Source organism: Camelus bactrianus, chromosome 2, assembly GCF_048773025.1.
Source record: "Camelus bactrianus isolate YW-2024 breed Bactrian camel chromosome 2, ASM4877302v1, whole genome shotgun sequence".
NCBI classification, from domain to species: Eukaryota; Metazoa; Chordata; class Mammalia; order Artiodactyla; family Camelidae; genus Camelus; species Camelus bactrianus.
Genome location: NC_133540.1, coordinates 12036714 through 12052910, shown reverse-complemented (window position 1 = coordinate 12052910; position 16197 = coordinate 12036714). Strand labels below are relative to the sequence as shown.

At 41.6% G+C, this 16197-nt stretch overlaps 1 long non-coding RNA gene across 6 annotated transcripts in view; it reads right to left on the bottom strand.

Moving 5' to 3' along the window:
- LOC141579531 (uncharacterized) overlaps window positions 1–16197 on the bottom strand; it is a 112799-nt gene that overhangs the window by 74905 nt on the left and 21697 nt on the right. For 5 of the 6 annotated variants that reach the window (XR_012511080.1, XR_012511081.1, XR_012511072.1 and 2 more), the window contains exon 2: window positions 4345–4468. This is a non-coding gene — a long non-coding RNA (uncharacterized LOC141579531). Of the gene's footprint in view, window positions 1–4344; window positions 4469–11141; window positions 11367–16197 lie in introns of all 6 variants that reach the window. The other variant, XR_012511087.1, reaches the window with a different exon arrangement.

Here is a 16197-nt window from a genome sequence, read left to right as displayed (position 1 = left end):
AGGACACAGTGAACACTGCTAAGTGCCTGTTAAGTGTTTCATGTGTGTTATAATACTGTTTAAAACTTACAACAAACCCAGGAAGAAACGAATATTATAATGCATATTTCACAGATTCACCAACAGTTTAATGGAGGTTACACTCTAGTCCAAGGTCCTTTGGTGAGGAAATGGCGATTTAAACCTGAATCTGAGCCCAGGCCTGGGCTACACCTCTCTCCAATCCACCTCACCACTTGCCTATGAAATCCACCTGTCCAATACACGTTTGTACAGGTCAGCTCTTAAATGCAAAGTGTGCCACCGTTTGTCAATGTTTGTTAATTACCATAAAGTGCTCTCAGAAACCGCTACAGAAATGACAGGTTGACCCACATCCCTGCCAACAAAGAAGAGATATTCTGCCTTGCGTTCTCCTGTAATGTGCAGAAACCCTTCCCTACACCACCAAATTCAAATGTATGTTTCCTCCATGTTTATGTTTGCACACGGCTTATTAAAATAGAAGGTACCTGCAGTAATTCCATCTCGTTTCCTTTGCAAGTTTCCAGATTATCCACAATCAGTCTGTGAATGAAAATACTACAATGTGAATTAAAATACTACAACCATGTCAGTAAACAAAGAATGCTGAAACCAAGTCATCAAGGCTGCCGCCACCCCCCAGTGCGGACAGACCTGAAGCCCAGCCTCTACAGCCACTCACAATGCTGCCCTCTGAACAGACTGAGAATAAGAAGACAGGATAATTGCCCTAGATAGCTAGGTGCTTGTCTAAAGAATGAATCCAGTGAGGTCAAATGATACATACAAAGGCACTAAATTCTTTAACTTGAGATGCCTGGATTTCTTTAGATAACAAGCAATCTTTTATTGTTCCAACTCCCTGGTCTTTGTTGTAAAGCTGCCATATAATCCTAGTTCCTCCCCTACTTCTTGGGAGCAGTCCCTCAGACAGATTTGAAGGCTGTCATCCCGCCTCGAGTCCTCCCGCCTAATAAAGTGTAACTCTAAACTTTCAGGCTACACATTTTTTTCAGTCGACAAGTCCCAGAATAGACACAACTCATCAATTCTGTAATGGAACACACTGGATAAGGAACCAAAAGCGTGTTCTAGTCCAGAAAAACTACAGGTCCCTCTTTCTTTCTGTCATTATACAATCCCACCAGAACTCATTAATTTGCTGTCTGCTCATCTGGCAACCAAACTCAGAGAAGAGTCAACTCAGCAGAGTGCTCTACTCGGGAGAACACCCCGCAGCAGCACTGCAGGCTACCTGCCCTCCCGCACGCTCTGCCGACCCCTAGTGTCCTCCGTGGAGACCAGGCCAACAGAGGTGTTCCCAACAGCTGCAAAGTCCCACAGATTAAATAAAAGCATTATATTTTCTACGATATGTTATGTATATTACCATCTCTGAAAACAGCTTTGCCAGAAGCCCAAATTTTCCACATTAATCTGCATAGGCAATTCCGGCCCCCAAGGGAAAACAAGTCTTATGATGATGCTAAGGCCTCCAAAGTCCTCTCCAGGACCATCAACCAAACTGCCTGCAAGCCTGCAGCTGCAGGCGGCTACATGTCTGTTTTTAAAGCAACCCCTTCCTGCCCTCGGGCGCTACAAATTCCCTCTATGCCCTCCCGTCTCAGGGTAAGAGCAGCCACTGCAGAAACTTGCAGGGCAGCACTGACAGGACTGGACACAGAGGATCAGAGCTAAACTAAGCCTTCTTATGACACGAGCTTGTCACTGTGTCATTTTACAGATGAATGTATATATAGAGAGGTGGGGTGATCTTGCTCAAAGTCACACAGCTAATAAGTGGCAAAGTCTATAACTCAGCTCCACCCTCTGGCGTGACGCTCCAGCTGGGACACCCACAGGGTTCTCTCGTGCCTGCCTGACCAGTCCTTTACTGTCACTCATAACCCACCACAGTGTCTGACCCTAGCCTGACTTTTCAGCCTCTTCTCCCTCTAGTTTCTCAGGAACAAGGCTGCTCGGGCCACTGTGTGACTTCCGGCTCCCCAAACCCTCAGTGCTCAGGGTGGTCTTGCCTGTGCAACCAGCACCCTGCTCAGAGGCTCTTCTTCCCCTGCAGGAGGACGTTTCCACTCTCCGCTGGGACACCCCCTCAGGGAAGGGCTCTTCTCCCCCTCAGCATGGCAGGTGTCCCAGGCCACATCCCGAGCTGCCCCATTAGGTCTGCCTGTGCCCAGGTCTGCTAGTCAGAGCAGCAGCCTCAGAGCCAGGGATTATGCCCGGGTCTCCCTGCAAACCTACTGCCCGCCTCACAGCCCCCAGCCAGTAGGTCACCTGGAAGTCACAGCAAGTGCCCCACCCAATCCCTAAATCTCTTCATTTGCCAGCACCGCTGATGACTGGTCTCCAAAGTTTGGTCAGTTTCACACAAAACAGCAGCTTCCACTGAAGCTGAGGGTTTTCACTTCTGCTCCCCATCCTTAATGGAAACGTCAAGGGAAACCAAAAGACCTTTTCTCAACCCTTTTCTGATGACACATTCCCACCCACAATACTCACATGCTCAAGAGTTTTGGGTCCACGTGATTTTGTTTCCCTTATGCTAAGTGGCTCAAAACACTGCAGGATTCTTTCTCTTTTGAGAGTATTTGTTTGTACTGAGTTTATTGACTTCAATCTCTTTTTGTCTCTCTCTTAAGTGTCCCTAGCAGTTGCCACTTCTTACTCCCTTCAGCAGCCTCCCTCCTATCATCTAGTCTAGGAAATTATCTGTGATGAGGGGCCCGGGGGCAGTCACAGAAAATGGAACAAAGGTACAGAGAGGCTACATAATTTGCCCGAGAAAATCAGCTTCAAGCCCCAAAACTGTGTGTCACGTCCCTCTGTTTAACACTTATGCTAAACTAGTTAACGTTTTTTAGATTATGGTTATAAACAGATGAGGTATCAAAATACATAGAAGGACACACATCAACTCTAAGATGTTTATTAACTCCACTATTTTGTTTCTATTTATTTTATTTCTATTAAAAAATATTAGGAACCTCTGCAGTCAATATAACAAAATGTTAATGGGTGTTAAATCCAGAATATAGAGGCGTAAGTGTATCATTACTCATAATTATTTGTATGCTCACAAGACAAAATGATTTGAACGTCTCTCTCCCCTCCCCCTACTCGCTACTGGCTCTCACCTGAGCTCCCAGACCACACATTTAACAGCCTTTCACTTTATCCACAGCTGAACTCATCAGGGTTCCCCCAAAGCTCCCTCTGCAGCTTTCCCTGCTCAGAGCACAGCAGGACCATCATTTACCTCATTAATCCACCCAGAAACCTGGGCCTTACTCCATCCTACCTTCACAGACATCATTCATCGTTTCCTTTTTACCATCTAAACATGCCTAAAATCTGTTCGTTTTTTCCCGGTGACTGTCCCACTGACTGTACCACCGCTCAGGTAGAAGCCACCAACACTGCCCACCTGGACTCACGAGTCTCCCACGTGGCCTTCCAGCTGCTCTCCCCTACTTGAGACAAATTGGATTTTGTCACTCCCGTTCTTTTATGACTCTTTTCAAACCTAGTGTTCTTAGAAGAAACTCCAAGTTCTTCACATGGTGAAGGTGTTTGCCATGAAACTGTCAGCTCAGGGAGGGCAGGACCCCCCTCCTCCTTGGCCCTCCTCTTTCCCTAAGCCCCGCCCTCTCCCTCGGCCCCGCCCTCTGGCACAGCGCTGGCTCAGGAGGACCTGCTGAGCTACACCAGCCTGTATTCTAACCCTGGTGTTCAATTCTTAGCAAATTGCTTCACTTATCCATACAAATCCAAGGTAGATTAGAAACATTTTAGATGTTGAGCTAGACTATTGATTTGGGGATTTTGCACTAGCAACCTGCAATTACATGTTCTAATGATTCTGTCTTCTTAAAACCACACCCAGATTTAAGGAGTTATTTGTGGAATGTCTTCGGAGTAAAAGGGACTGTACTTTTACAGACTTTATGTTGTATAACATGAACAACCCGGACAGGGTCACAAATGGAACTGCCTCACAAGTGACAGAAGACAGTTGAGAGGCACAAAGCAACAGGTCGCAAAGACGGTAAGAGCAAATTTGTTTTGCCAACCCCCCAAAAAATGCCTGAAAGAACCAAAAATTCTGAATTTTGAAAGTAAAAGATTATCATATAGTGAAATAAAATAAATAATCCTCTTCATCAGGGTTTCAAGATCTGACTCCAGATTTTTTAGCAGGCCATACTGAATCCTAGCACAGAAAAATCAGATGGACTAGTGGTGAGTAAGTTCCAGGAAAACTGCAGTAATTCCTCCACTTGTGTAAGGACATACACTCACCTGCCAAAGGTGAAAGTAGACTGCATTCTGGAGAAATTCGGAAGCTTCCAGGCTCCGCTTCTGGATGCCGAGGACACGGACAGCTTGGAAGCATGCTTCTAACTCAGTGACCGGAATTCTTACACTGCAGGGGGAAAAGGAGGCCCTCAGTCGATAGCAGAGATGTTCCTGTCGTGTATCACATTCCGTGCCTCAGGGACTCAGTGCCTTGCAGCAGCCCGGCACCAGGCGAGGACCCGAAGCGTGGCCCACCGAAGCAGGAGGTGCACTGTGCTTGAGAAATCCCATCCCCGATGGGGGCAAGAGGGGCTGGTGGGGTTGAGTGAACCTATAAATGCCCACAGAAATATGCCTGCATTCATTCAAGTGATACCAGCAACAGTAGCAGGCTATTTAACAAAATTTCAATTTTCAGTGGAAATTTTGCCATTCCTTTCCGCCTGTCCCCTGCACTCTGAAACAGGCTTAGGCTCTCTCACACCTGCAGCTCTGAAGCAATAGTTGTGAAGTCATTTTACTTTGCTGCAAGTGTCCTCGGTCCCCTTGTAACTGTGTCTGTCCTCTCTTAACACAGTCAGATATCTTCCTGGATCTCTACCTGAGTTCCTTTCTCCTCCTCCTCAGATCCTGAGATAAAGGACAAGTGAAGGCACATGACCAGAAAAGGCACTGTTGACTTGACCAAAATCCACATTGACCCACTAGGTGAGTGCTGCCCACCACTTACATTCGATTTTCAAGTTTCTGCACAGGGTGACATCCAGCCCAGAGAGGTGGCCCAGGCCCATTGGAAGCTACGTGGCTTGGGCACGGGGACAGATGCAGGAGCTGGTTCCGGGGTCAGGCCCCTCCCAACCTCTGCTCCCCTCTCTCCCGAGGCCCCGCTGCCAAGCACTCAGGCTCCGTGATCTTAGGTCCTTCTCTTCTACTCTACTCCAAACCCTTTTCCTTTTCCTTTTTTCCCTAATTATCCCCAGCTGGAGTGATTTTTCAATCGCAGTATCTGAAAAAATTTCCTACAGCCGAAAATGAGGTCTCAAGAAGTCAAAGCATATATGCTACATCCTGAAGAGTGCCGCTGGCTATGGGGACCCTCACCAACACTCACGTGGCATCAGACATGTTTCAGGGTCGGCCACCCCCAACAAGAGTGTGCTGTGACCCCTATGCCCGCACAGCATCTCTGCTCACAAAAATATAGTTGGCCCACTTATCGGTTATTAAGAAGCAAAAATACAAAATTGCTCATGTTTCTTACTAAAATTATCTATGAAGCAGAAAAGGGAATTGTAATAGAAAAGAACAATTTTGACCCCATGTTAGGTCTTTTCCTTTGGCTTTAACCCTGTGCCCTGTTTTCTAGGCTCAGACTTGCTAGCTCTGCACCATTTGTAAAAGAAAGTTGCATTTTGACTGAAATATCCAGGACAGCCTATTCTCCTGGCCGTGATCTTGAAGGATGCTAATTCATCTGCACTTATGTAGAGATGGCAAGTTGCAAAATAGAGAATAACCTTTGTTTTTTTTTTGGAGTTTTCACAGGGGCAACATGATTTGATCCGCATGGACAGCTGCAAGAACAGCGGATTCAAAGGACAAGCAATTCATACAGCAAGAAGTTTCCAACAACCAATCAAAACCCCGCCCCTTTTTAGTATAAAAGAAGACTCAATTCTGACTTGTGGAAGATGATTCTCCAGGACATCAGTCTGCCATCTTCTGGATCTGCCAGCTTTGCAAATAAAGTCACTATTCCTTGCTCCAACACCTCATCTCCCGGTTTATTGGCCTGTCATTTGGTGAGCAGAATGAGTTTGGACTCGGTAACAAAATGACTGCATTGGAGGTAGTATGTCTCCACTGTTTCCTCGTTTCCAATATGTAACATGCATATTACTTGTGATCTAGTGCAAATAATTCATCAAAGACAACCACAAAAAGAAACTATACTCACCCAGCTATCAACACTGAACACAAAACCTGTCAATTTTATATGCTGTTTAAGAACACAACCGAAAAACCTAACATAGGGAGTTGATTCCACGGAAATAAAATTATTTCTACTCCTTCAAAACTTTTTCTTTTCTTTTCTATTTTATTTTGTTTTGCTTATTGAAAAGAAAATAAAAGTCAGATCATTTTATTTCACGTATTTTTGTTATAGCTACATACTTTAAATACTACAGAGACTTAAATTGCAATAAAAAATTGTTCATATATTAGTATAAAGATATATACACAATCAATGGGGATTAGGAATGGAGTGGACATTTACTAAAAATCCACTGCAATCCAGTCTTTTACAAGCATATCCTGGAATATAAGCTCTATTATCCAGGGGTCCTCACCCACATTCTCACTGCTGAGTCCCTTAGTAATCAACTACTAAGGCACCAGCATAGAACCATGTGATCTGTATTTTAGGAATAAATGAGGGAATTGATTCATTCAATTCTAAAACAAAAACCCGAAAATAAATACTGAACTTATTTACAGATAAAGAAAATTGGTCCCTCAAAAAGTAAAGTTTCTTCCTCAAGGTCACAAAGCTAATAAATGGTAAAGGCAAGATTTGAACTAATCTGCCTGATTCTAAAACCTATGGTGGAAATCCCATTAGACTGGGGAGAGTCCATCTGCACAGCCTATCACCCTATCTTTGTTCAGATCTAGCCTTAGACAGCCTGGGACAGCACTCCATTCCTATGGAACTCGAGGGCAAACGATAACATTAAGGATTTTATATCCAGGAATTTCTTAGGTCTCATGTATATAAAGTGTCAGCAGGTCAGCAGAAAATCTCTGGGAACCATTAGTGGGTCCAGACCTTTTTGCTGATTAGAAACTCAATCTATCAGGACATAGTGACCTTCCCATGAGAGACCACATGGACATAAACTAAAGGCAGATGAACAATGAAAACTAACAAGACCCTGGAACTCATGCAAGAAGGATCCCTGCCATCCCCCACCCAGTTTCCTCTTCATCCACGTGGACACGAAGACAGAAGACCCGGGTTCTTGTCCAAGTTACACTATCATGGATTCTCACCCATAAAAACTTACAACTCTATGCTGTCATAAGTCCTTTCCAACTCAAATACGATGACACCAATATCTCAGCAGAATATCTATGTCTCCACTTCCCCTCTTCTAATAGGAGAATATTTCTATGGACACAAAGCAGAAATCCAATTTAAAAAACCATGCACGAAGCCAGGTGAATTTCTGCTTAAGAGACTTTCCTCTCAAGCTCAGTGAATGAAAACTCAGAAAAAGTGGTCCTTCTCCTTCAGCAAACGGGAGGCATCCTGATTGTGTGTGTGTGTGTGTGTGTGTGTGTGTGTGTGTGTGTATAAATCAAATATAATCGTCTGGGTTGTGTACAGATTTTTTTTAATGTCACTGTAATTTCATGGGGATGAGCCAACATTTAAAGTAATTTGAATCTAGTGTTCTCAGTCTCAGTCTCTTTTGGTGGAGGAGGTGAAAGGGGAGAGTAAAGGAGGAAAGAGGTAAATGAAACAAAGAAGTAAGAATACTGCTAGGGAAAGGCAAGACTTTAATTTTGTTCCTCATTGCATCACAACAAATTAGGGACTGGCTTTCCCCCGATGTCTTATCGAGCACTGAGTTGCAGAAGAAGAGGCGACAACCCATTTCTCACTGAGATTGTGGCTGTACGTGGCATCTTATAGACACAAATCATTTACACTGATCAAACACTCTAGCAGCAGGCCGTAATTCTCCTGTTTTGAGAGACAAGAAAACAGGAGTTCAAAGAGGATGTATAACTTGACAAAATTCAGGGGACCAGTAAACTAAAGAGGATGAATTCAAACTCAGATCTGAATGCAGAGTCTGCTCTTCCCATTCCCAGGACTGGAAAATCCTTAACACACAGGCTCCCCAGCTCCCCTGCAGTGTTCCTGGCGCCAAGCATTTCCCATGGTAATGTTAGCCAGTTCTCACAGACACAGCGCTCTGTGCAGCCAATGACCTCCATCGGACCTTGATCATCTACCTGCCACGCCCACTAGGCTTCACCATACAGGCAGGAGAGCTGGCTTTCAAGTGCATACAAAGCCACCCCCGGTCTAACCTGGGCTCTTCTGCAGCTTCTCCAGCCTAAAGGCAGCCATGAAACTGCTCACAGTCTGTACATGAGCCACACTACCTCTCTCCATCTGTCTCCCCACCTATACTACTACTTAGCTATGACCATTTTGAAAATCTTGGAAACAAATTTTTAAAAACAGAAAAGAAAGGATTCTGGAACAAGTGCTTAATACTTACAATTTTAAATGACAAGTTACAAATTGAGTATTGACAAACAGAATCTTCCTTTCTAAATGTCAGTTTTAAGCATTTAAATATATAATAACAAAAAATTCTCACAAAATTAACAAAAACATAAACAATAAACTGGAATAAATTCAAAAATAACGCCCATGTTCTAAATGGAGAAACTTCAGGACTATACTGAGTGTTAAAGTAAGAGGTATGAATGTAGAGACATAAACATATTGCATGGAGGAAAGCAGTTTTGTAAAGATGTAAGTTCTCCTAAGAATAATTCAAAACTTACTAAAAACTCCCATGAAAATTCCAATCTGATTTTTTTAACTTGAACAAAATATTTTGGAACCCTTCAGGAATAATAAAGTCATAATAGTAGACAAGAAAATTTGGGATGGATGAAAAGAATAAAAAAAAAATCAGATTGCCAGTGATTAAATAAATTTTTACAATATTTAAGATATGGTGCTGGAATAAGGAAGGGAGATTGACAGAAAGGAACCATGAGTTCAAAAAGAGACTCTAGTGTATGTAATTATTTTGTACAGATGGGATTTCAAATCAAAGAGAAAAGTATGAATTCAATAATTGTCCTGGGACAATCAGAATCACCTAGAAAGAATAAATTCTATTCCTGTCATAATGACCACAAGATAAATTGCACATAGTGATGTAAATATTAAAAAGTACTAATAACAGCAAATACAACCCTTTGCTCTTATTAACTCAACTTCTCCTCACTATAACAAGTACTATTATAATCACCACCTTAGAGATTAAAAAAACTTAAAGAAGAGATTTATTCCATTATAAGGAAGTATTTCTAAGAATGTCAAAGATAAAACCCACAAGGAAGACATTTACTATTTTAAGAGTAGTTTGAGCCACAACAAGAATAAAAAAACTTTCTGAACAAAATGAAAGGAAAGAAATGACAAGAAAAAACTCTGTGATACATGTTGATGAAGTCACGAAGTAAATTTTCATAACATACAAAGAGCTGTCACAAAGCAACAAGAAGCTCCCTCACTTAAATGTTTGCAAAGGACAAAATGAATCATTCATTTTAAAAAATTCAAAAGGCTAATGAGTGAAAAAAGCTCAAAATTTCACTGGTCATCAAATGCAAACTAAAACGATGAAAAAGCACTTTTGCTTATCATATTGGCGAATATTTTTAAGATATTCTAGTTAGTGTCCATCTGTTGGAGAACAAATCATGAGCGACTTTTTCAGAGGATGACATATCAATGGATATGTAAACTCTGAAAAACGTACATACACACTGACTCAACTCCACTTCTAGGAATCGTTTCCTTTAGAAAAAAAACAATCAGTCCAAACAGATGTATCCATCAGGGCATTTACACAGCACTGTTTACAAAGGTGGGAAGAAAAACTGAAGTGAAATAATATCCAGCGATAGAGAATTGGTTACATAAGTAATTGTGCATTTTTTCATTCCCCAATGGAGAAGGAATTTCTAGAGTCACTTGAAAGGAGTCTGTGATGAATGTAAGTGTCACATCCAGGGACTAAATTTCCAGAAGCCTTAACTAAAGGAATATACATACAAGATCACAGGAATGTCTGTACAAGAAGGATGCAAGTCAAACATTCTTTCTGACAGTGGAAAGTGGAGAAAACTTAACTGTCCACCATTAAGACAATGTTACGGTAAATCAAGGCGAGCTGCGGGCGCTGAGGGAGCCGGCGTTTCGCCGTGGTCCAGGGCCTTGTCCACAGCACTCTCCCACCAAATGTGTCCGTGGACAAGAGACGAAACCCGCACATCAGGAGACCCCTCCAATCTATCTGAAAGGACCGGGTGAGTCTGGAGTGGGAGGACGTCTATGATATACCCCTGAGTGAATAAAGTGAGCTGCAGAAAAACATATAGTATGGTCTCATTTTTAAATAAAGCATATATACACACACCTATACATTGATTTCTCATATGTGTATATATATGTATCTCATAGGCATAAAGGTCATGAAATATATATACCAAATTTTCCACAGCTTTTACTCTCAGGAAATAATGGGAAGTGAGTTAGGGGCCTTCCTGTACCACCACAGTTCTCTTTTCAGTATTTCAGTTAAGTATACTTGGAATTTAAATGTTTATTTAAGTCCGAAGTAAAATGGACGATGCATTCCTTAAGACAGAATGCTACACTGGTCATTAAAAATCATGCCAGGGGAGATAGAATATTGTAGAAAAACATGTAATAAGCCGAATGGAAAATGGAGATTTCCGCACAGTAAACAGGGACAGAGTGCTCACTGGTTTTTATGACAGAGCTGATACACACTGACGAAAAGAACAGAAAATAAATGTTAAATTGTTAATTATTATCTCTGAGTAGCGGGACCAGGATAGACTCTTTTGCCCCTTTTTTCAGACTTATTATATTAAATGCAAATTATTTTTCATCTGAAAAAATCATTTTTCGGCGTGTAGTACCACGCATTGGGGAATAATACATGAATACTTACAGAAACAAGTAACTAGGAGACACCGCAGCAGCGCTACACAATGTAGAATGGGCGATCCTGATTAACATCGTGCAGTTACATAAGGACCCACAAAGTGAGAGCACCTGCTGTAACAGGGCGTCGCCCCCTTCTATTTGTCTGTTGTGTCTTCAGGTCTGAGGCAGTTCTGAGCACGGCCAGTGTCAGTGCTGGTGTCTGGATGGATGCTACTGGAGGTGAGGGCACCTGCAAGTGGAGAGGAAGAACAGAAACCATCCTCTGCCTTTTCTGTCTTGTTTCTTTGTTACTTTAAAAGAGAGGAATAAATAAGATAAACTGAGTATCTTCCCTACAGAAATTTCAGTAATGAAACCGTTTTTAAAGTCTTCACAGCTTATATTCTGCCTATAACTGTCTTTTCAACAAAGCATCATATTTATTAAATGTGAATTGACTCAGTTAATTAACTCCCTGTTGAAACATTCTAGTAAAGAACATGAAATGCCGTATGTAAAACAACCACACCTGCAGTGACTAGCACAGCTGTCTTGACGGCAGTGCATTCAGCCCGCACCATCCTGTGGTCCTGAGCTCCTGATGCTGGTAAGAGAGCACGCTGCCGCCTCAGATGGAGAGATACTGTGAAAGAGTTTGAACTCTACAGTACTGACAAAACATAACTGACAAATCCCAGGTTCCTTTGAGGCTGTCATTTTCTGTTTCTGGCCAACCCCCGTCAATGAGCATAACCACCCCATTCCCGAGCCATGGGAATCATGTGGGAAGCAGTTTTGGAGAAATTTCCAGGTATAGAATGTAACAAACTATACATAGATCTCTGAAAAAAGAAAAGATGCAATACTCTGATTTTGGAAGAAACTCAAAATATTCTCCTAAGCCTTAGTAGCTGGAAAGGCTGGGCATCTCCTAAGCCACTTATTTATTTCGCAGCCAGTGAGCATCTCCCACAAACCCTGTTTCCCTGTGTCTGCTGGGAGCCTCAGGCACACTGTTGCTGTCGATCTTATAAGTCACAAGGCAGACGCGTGTCTCTCATGCCTGCAACCCTCACACAGGCTTGCCTCCTAGCCTCACTGTCTGAACTTGGCCCCATTTTCTCACCTGTTTATTTGGTATCTGTTCTTCTGTAAGCTGCCTGAAATGCTTTTTGGAACATGTCAGAAGATTCAGTGGGTAGATAAATGGACAGATGGACAGGTGAGAAATGGGCAGACAGACAGAGTGACTCCAAGAAAAGGGGAACAAAGAAAATTTCCTATGCAGAACCCTCTTCTAGTCAGGGAAGAAAACCACCACGGAGAAGTGTGAAGAGGCAGGTGGCTTAGGACTGTTTCCTGGATTCCATGAAAAGTCACACCAAGAGAGAGGGTAGAACTATAAATAATAAAAGAAAAAAGCATGCATGCTTGAAAAATATATCTACAATATGTACTTTCTAAAGAATAGATTCAAATCAGCACGGCCCAATAACACAATCCTTGGGTATTTACAGAAGTGAGAATCCCATCTCCAAACCACAAGGCATCCCTTCGGAGCACTAAGAGTCTACACGGGACGGTCTTAAAGCCGTAATCACAAAAGCTATGCTATCCTGCCCTTACGAGGAATGAGCAGCTGTGCTCGGGCTGCCCACGCGCCATTTACACCCCACAACACCTCTAAGGGGGAGGGACGCCTAGCAAGCCCGTCTTTGCAGGACAGCAAACAAGTCCGGGAGAAGCTAAGCTGACCTAACATTTCTCCATCTCTCAGGACTGGTCACTCCAGAGCAGGACTCGAACTCGGACCCACGTGTGTAATCACGTTACTACCGTGCTTTGTGTGCTTTTTGTGTGTATAATACATTTGTTTCTGGCATGAAAGGATATTTAATAAATGATCGGTTGTCCTGTCTATCTCATTAGCTCACAATCAATGTTTATAGTGTTGAATTGTACTCTTTTTCCCTGGGGAAAGGAATGGAACGAGCGGGTGTTAGAATGAGGTGGGGCTCCATTCTTTATCTGGTACCTCATCTCATCCAAGTCCCCAACCAGGGAGAAGGAGCAAATTTTCTCTTCATCTTTTAAAGAGAGGGCTCCACTGATGGTGACTTAACTCCAAAACCAAGTCTGGGGAAAGGGCACATTCAGCAACCAGAGCAGTATCACCTGTAGGAAGGCGAAAACAGCTCACGGGAGGGCTCAGGGGGTCAGCCTGATTTAATTTCAATCGATAAAACAGCAACACTCTCTAAAAATACTAGCATGCAATCGATTGGCTCTTTCTGGACATCTAGCAATTTTCCACAGCCCACATGTAAAATGATCGTGAACCAGGGAAAGGTAGTGTCTACAGACAAGAAAAATCAATGCCACAGGTAGACTGAAACCCAGGCTGGAGGAAAGGAAGAGAAAGGGCATAGTAAAGAAGTGGGGAAACGCTGGGGAAATAAAATCATCACAAGGACTCTCAAGCATCATCCAACAATCATACAATCATTCAAGAGAGAGAGAGAGTTACTGAGGTCCTATTCTGTGCAAGATTGTAGAGCGGGTGAAGCAAGTGCACAGTGACCATTGTGGCAGCAAGTGGCGGGGCTCAAATACACTTCTGATTCTGGTACCTTGCACACTTGTCCTCAGTATAAAGGCAAAAAACAAAAAGTAAAATAAAACTCTGTAAACTCAAAGCATTGTTGAAAAAAAAATTAAAGAAGACCTAAATAACTGGACAGACACACCACGCATATTCCTGGATCAGAAGTCAGAGCTCTTGCAATGGCAGTGCTCCTCAAAGCGATCCGTATATTCAACGTGGTCTCGATCACAATCCCAGCGGGCTTCTCTGCAGAAACTGACTAGCTGCTGCTACAATTCATATGGGAATTCAAGGGTCTCAGTAACCAAATCGTACTTGAAAAAGAAGAACAATTTAAGAGGACTTGTAATTCTCAATTTCAATCCTTACAACTGTATCTCCAGGTGAGATTAGAGGCCATTGTGAAGTTATTACTGTGTTTATCCTTATTTTCTAAATTCTCTACAATGAATATATCTGTTACAATAAAAAGAATAAAAAGTAAAGTTTCTTTTAAAATATACACACCGATTCACTCATTGGGAAAAAAATATTTTAACTATAAAGAGGTAAACAAATATCTAGTGAAAAAGGACTACTTAAAAACAAGAGTGTATTTACATTTTTCATTAATTGAAAACTGAAAAGCACAAACACATCAAGTTTCTAGGGAGACCGATGCAACAAATTACGTTATTTTCAAAAATTCTAATTGAACAATGAAAACTCAAGAAAGGGAAAATTGTGATTGACACCCAAGTGCAAACACATGGAAAGCAAAGGCCTAGAAATCACAGTTCCTTTAACTCTGATACTAACACAAGAGAAGAGGAAATTCCTCACTAAGGGGACAGTGGAATCCCATGCATAAGACAGCATACACAGTACAAACTGCACTAGAATCTGAGGTGATTTTCTTAGAAGAATTCCAAAGTTACAACATTGCTGAAAAACTATAAAAACACTGACAGACAGAATAAAACACACAGTCATATATATTATATAGAAACATATGAAGTCTACTCCCATGTTGCATAGAAATACAAACATATTTGTTCATTTATGGGCACTGAATATTTTATCCCAGGTAGAATATTTCAACTAAAACAAATAATCAATTATACACTCCTCTTGTCAAATCTACTTGATAAGTTACTCTGCTATGTAACCATAATTTGTCTAAGATAGATCTAAAATTAGTGAAAAAGATCTTTGTATGGTTTCTTGAACTCTTCTCAAATTTCCAAACTTAATTTTAAAATAGATCTGAGCAGTATTTCTATATTAACTTTTCCCCCGTGAAATGAACAACACAGTCTGTTGTCAAAATTCTGTCCTTAGAATGATTCACAAGCACCGTATCCTAACAAAACTGCTGGACAGCAAGGCACTATCCAGACACTGTGACCAAACAAATGAAACACAAGGAAGACAGTGACCCTATTCTGGAGGGCTTACCGTATGTTTCAACACCGGGTATTTATTTGATTGGTTTGATTGGTTAGCAAAATAAAATCAATCAAGTACTTTCTGCTTTGAGCATTCAGTAAGTCATGACTCTGTTGTTAGTGTCATGAGAAGGAAAGACTTAAGCATGACTTGATTAGGTCAATTAGCAAAAGCCATCACTGGGGAGTGAGTAATAACGAAGTTAACTGTTAGCAATGCTTCTGCCTACAAGAGACCTAAAATAAACCTACACTGATCTCTTTAAGGAAATGAGGAGATGAAGCCCCAATGAGAAAAAAAAAAACTAACAAGAAATCAAAAAAGTAAAGACTTTTTCATTAACGGTTCCAGGAAGGAGTGGAGCATGGTGGTGAGGATCACAGATACTTGGGACAAACATGAGGGTCTGAATTCCAACAGCACTGTGTAGCTTTGACACTGATAAGTCAGTGAAATTTTCTGAATCTCAGTCTCCTATCCATAGACTGGGGACAACAACAGCACCCGTCTCCTAGAACGGTCCTAAAAATTAAGTTATTTTATATATAAAAGGTTAAATAAAATACCTCAGATATTAAATATTACCACAAAAGCACAAGGAAAAAAGAAAACAGAGATAAATTGGAGTTCATCAAAATTAAAAACTTTGCTTCAAATGACACCATACAGAAAGTGAAAAAACAACACACAGGAGAAAATTTTTTCAAATCATTTATCTGATAAGGAATTTGTATCAATATAAAAAAAAAAAAGGACCTCCTACAACTCAACAATAAAAAGGCAACTCAATTAAAAAATGAATAGATTATCTGAAAAGTATTTTTCAAGGAAAATATACAAATGGCCAACAAGCACAAAGAAACGATGTTCAATATCATTAGCTGTAAGGGAAATCAAGTCAAAACCACTAGGAGAAACCGCTTCACACTCACTACAATAGGTTATAATCAAAAAAATAGTAACAAGCACTAATGAGGACACAGAAGATGCAGAGGTCGCAGCCGTTGCTGGTGAGGATGTAACACAGACTGGCCACTTTGGAAAAACG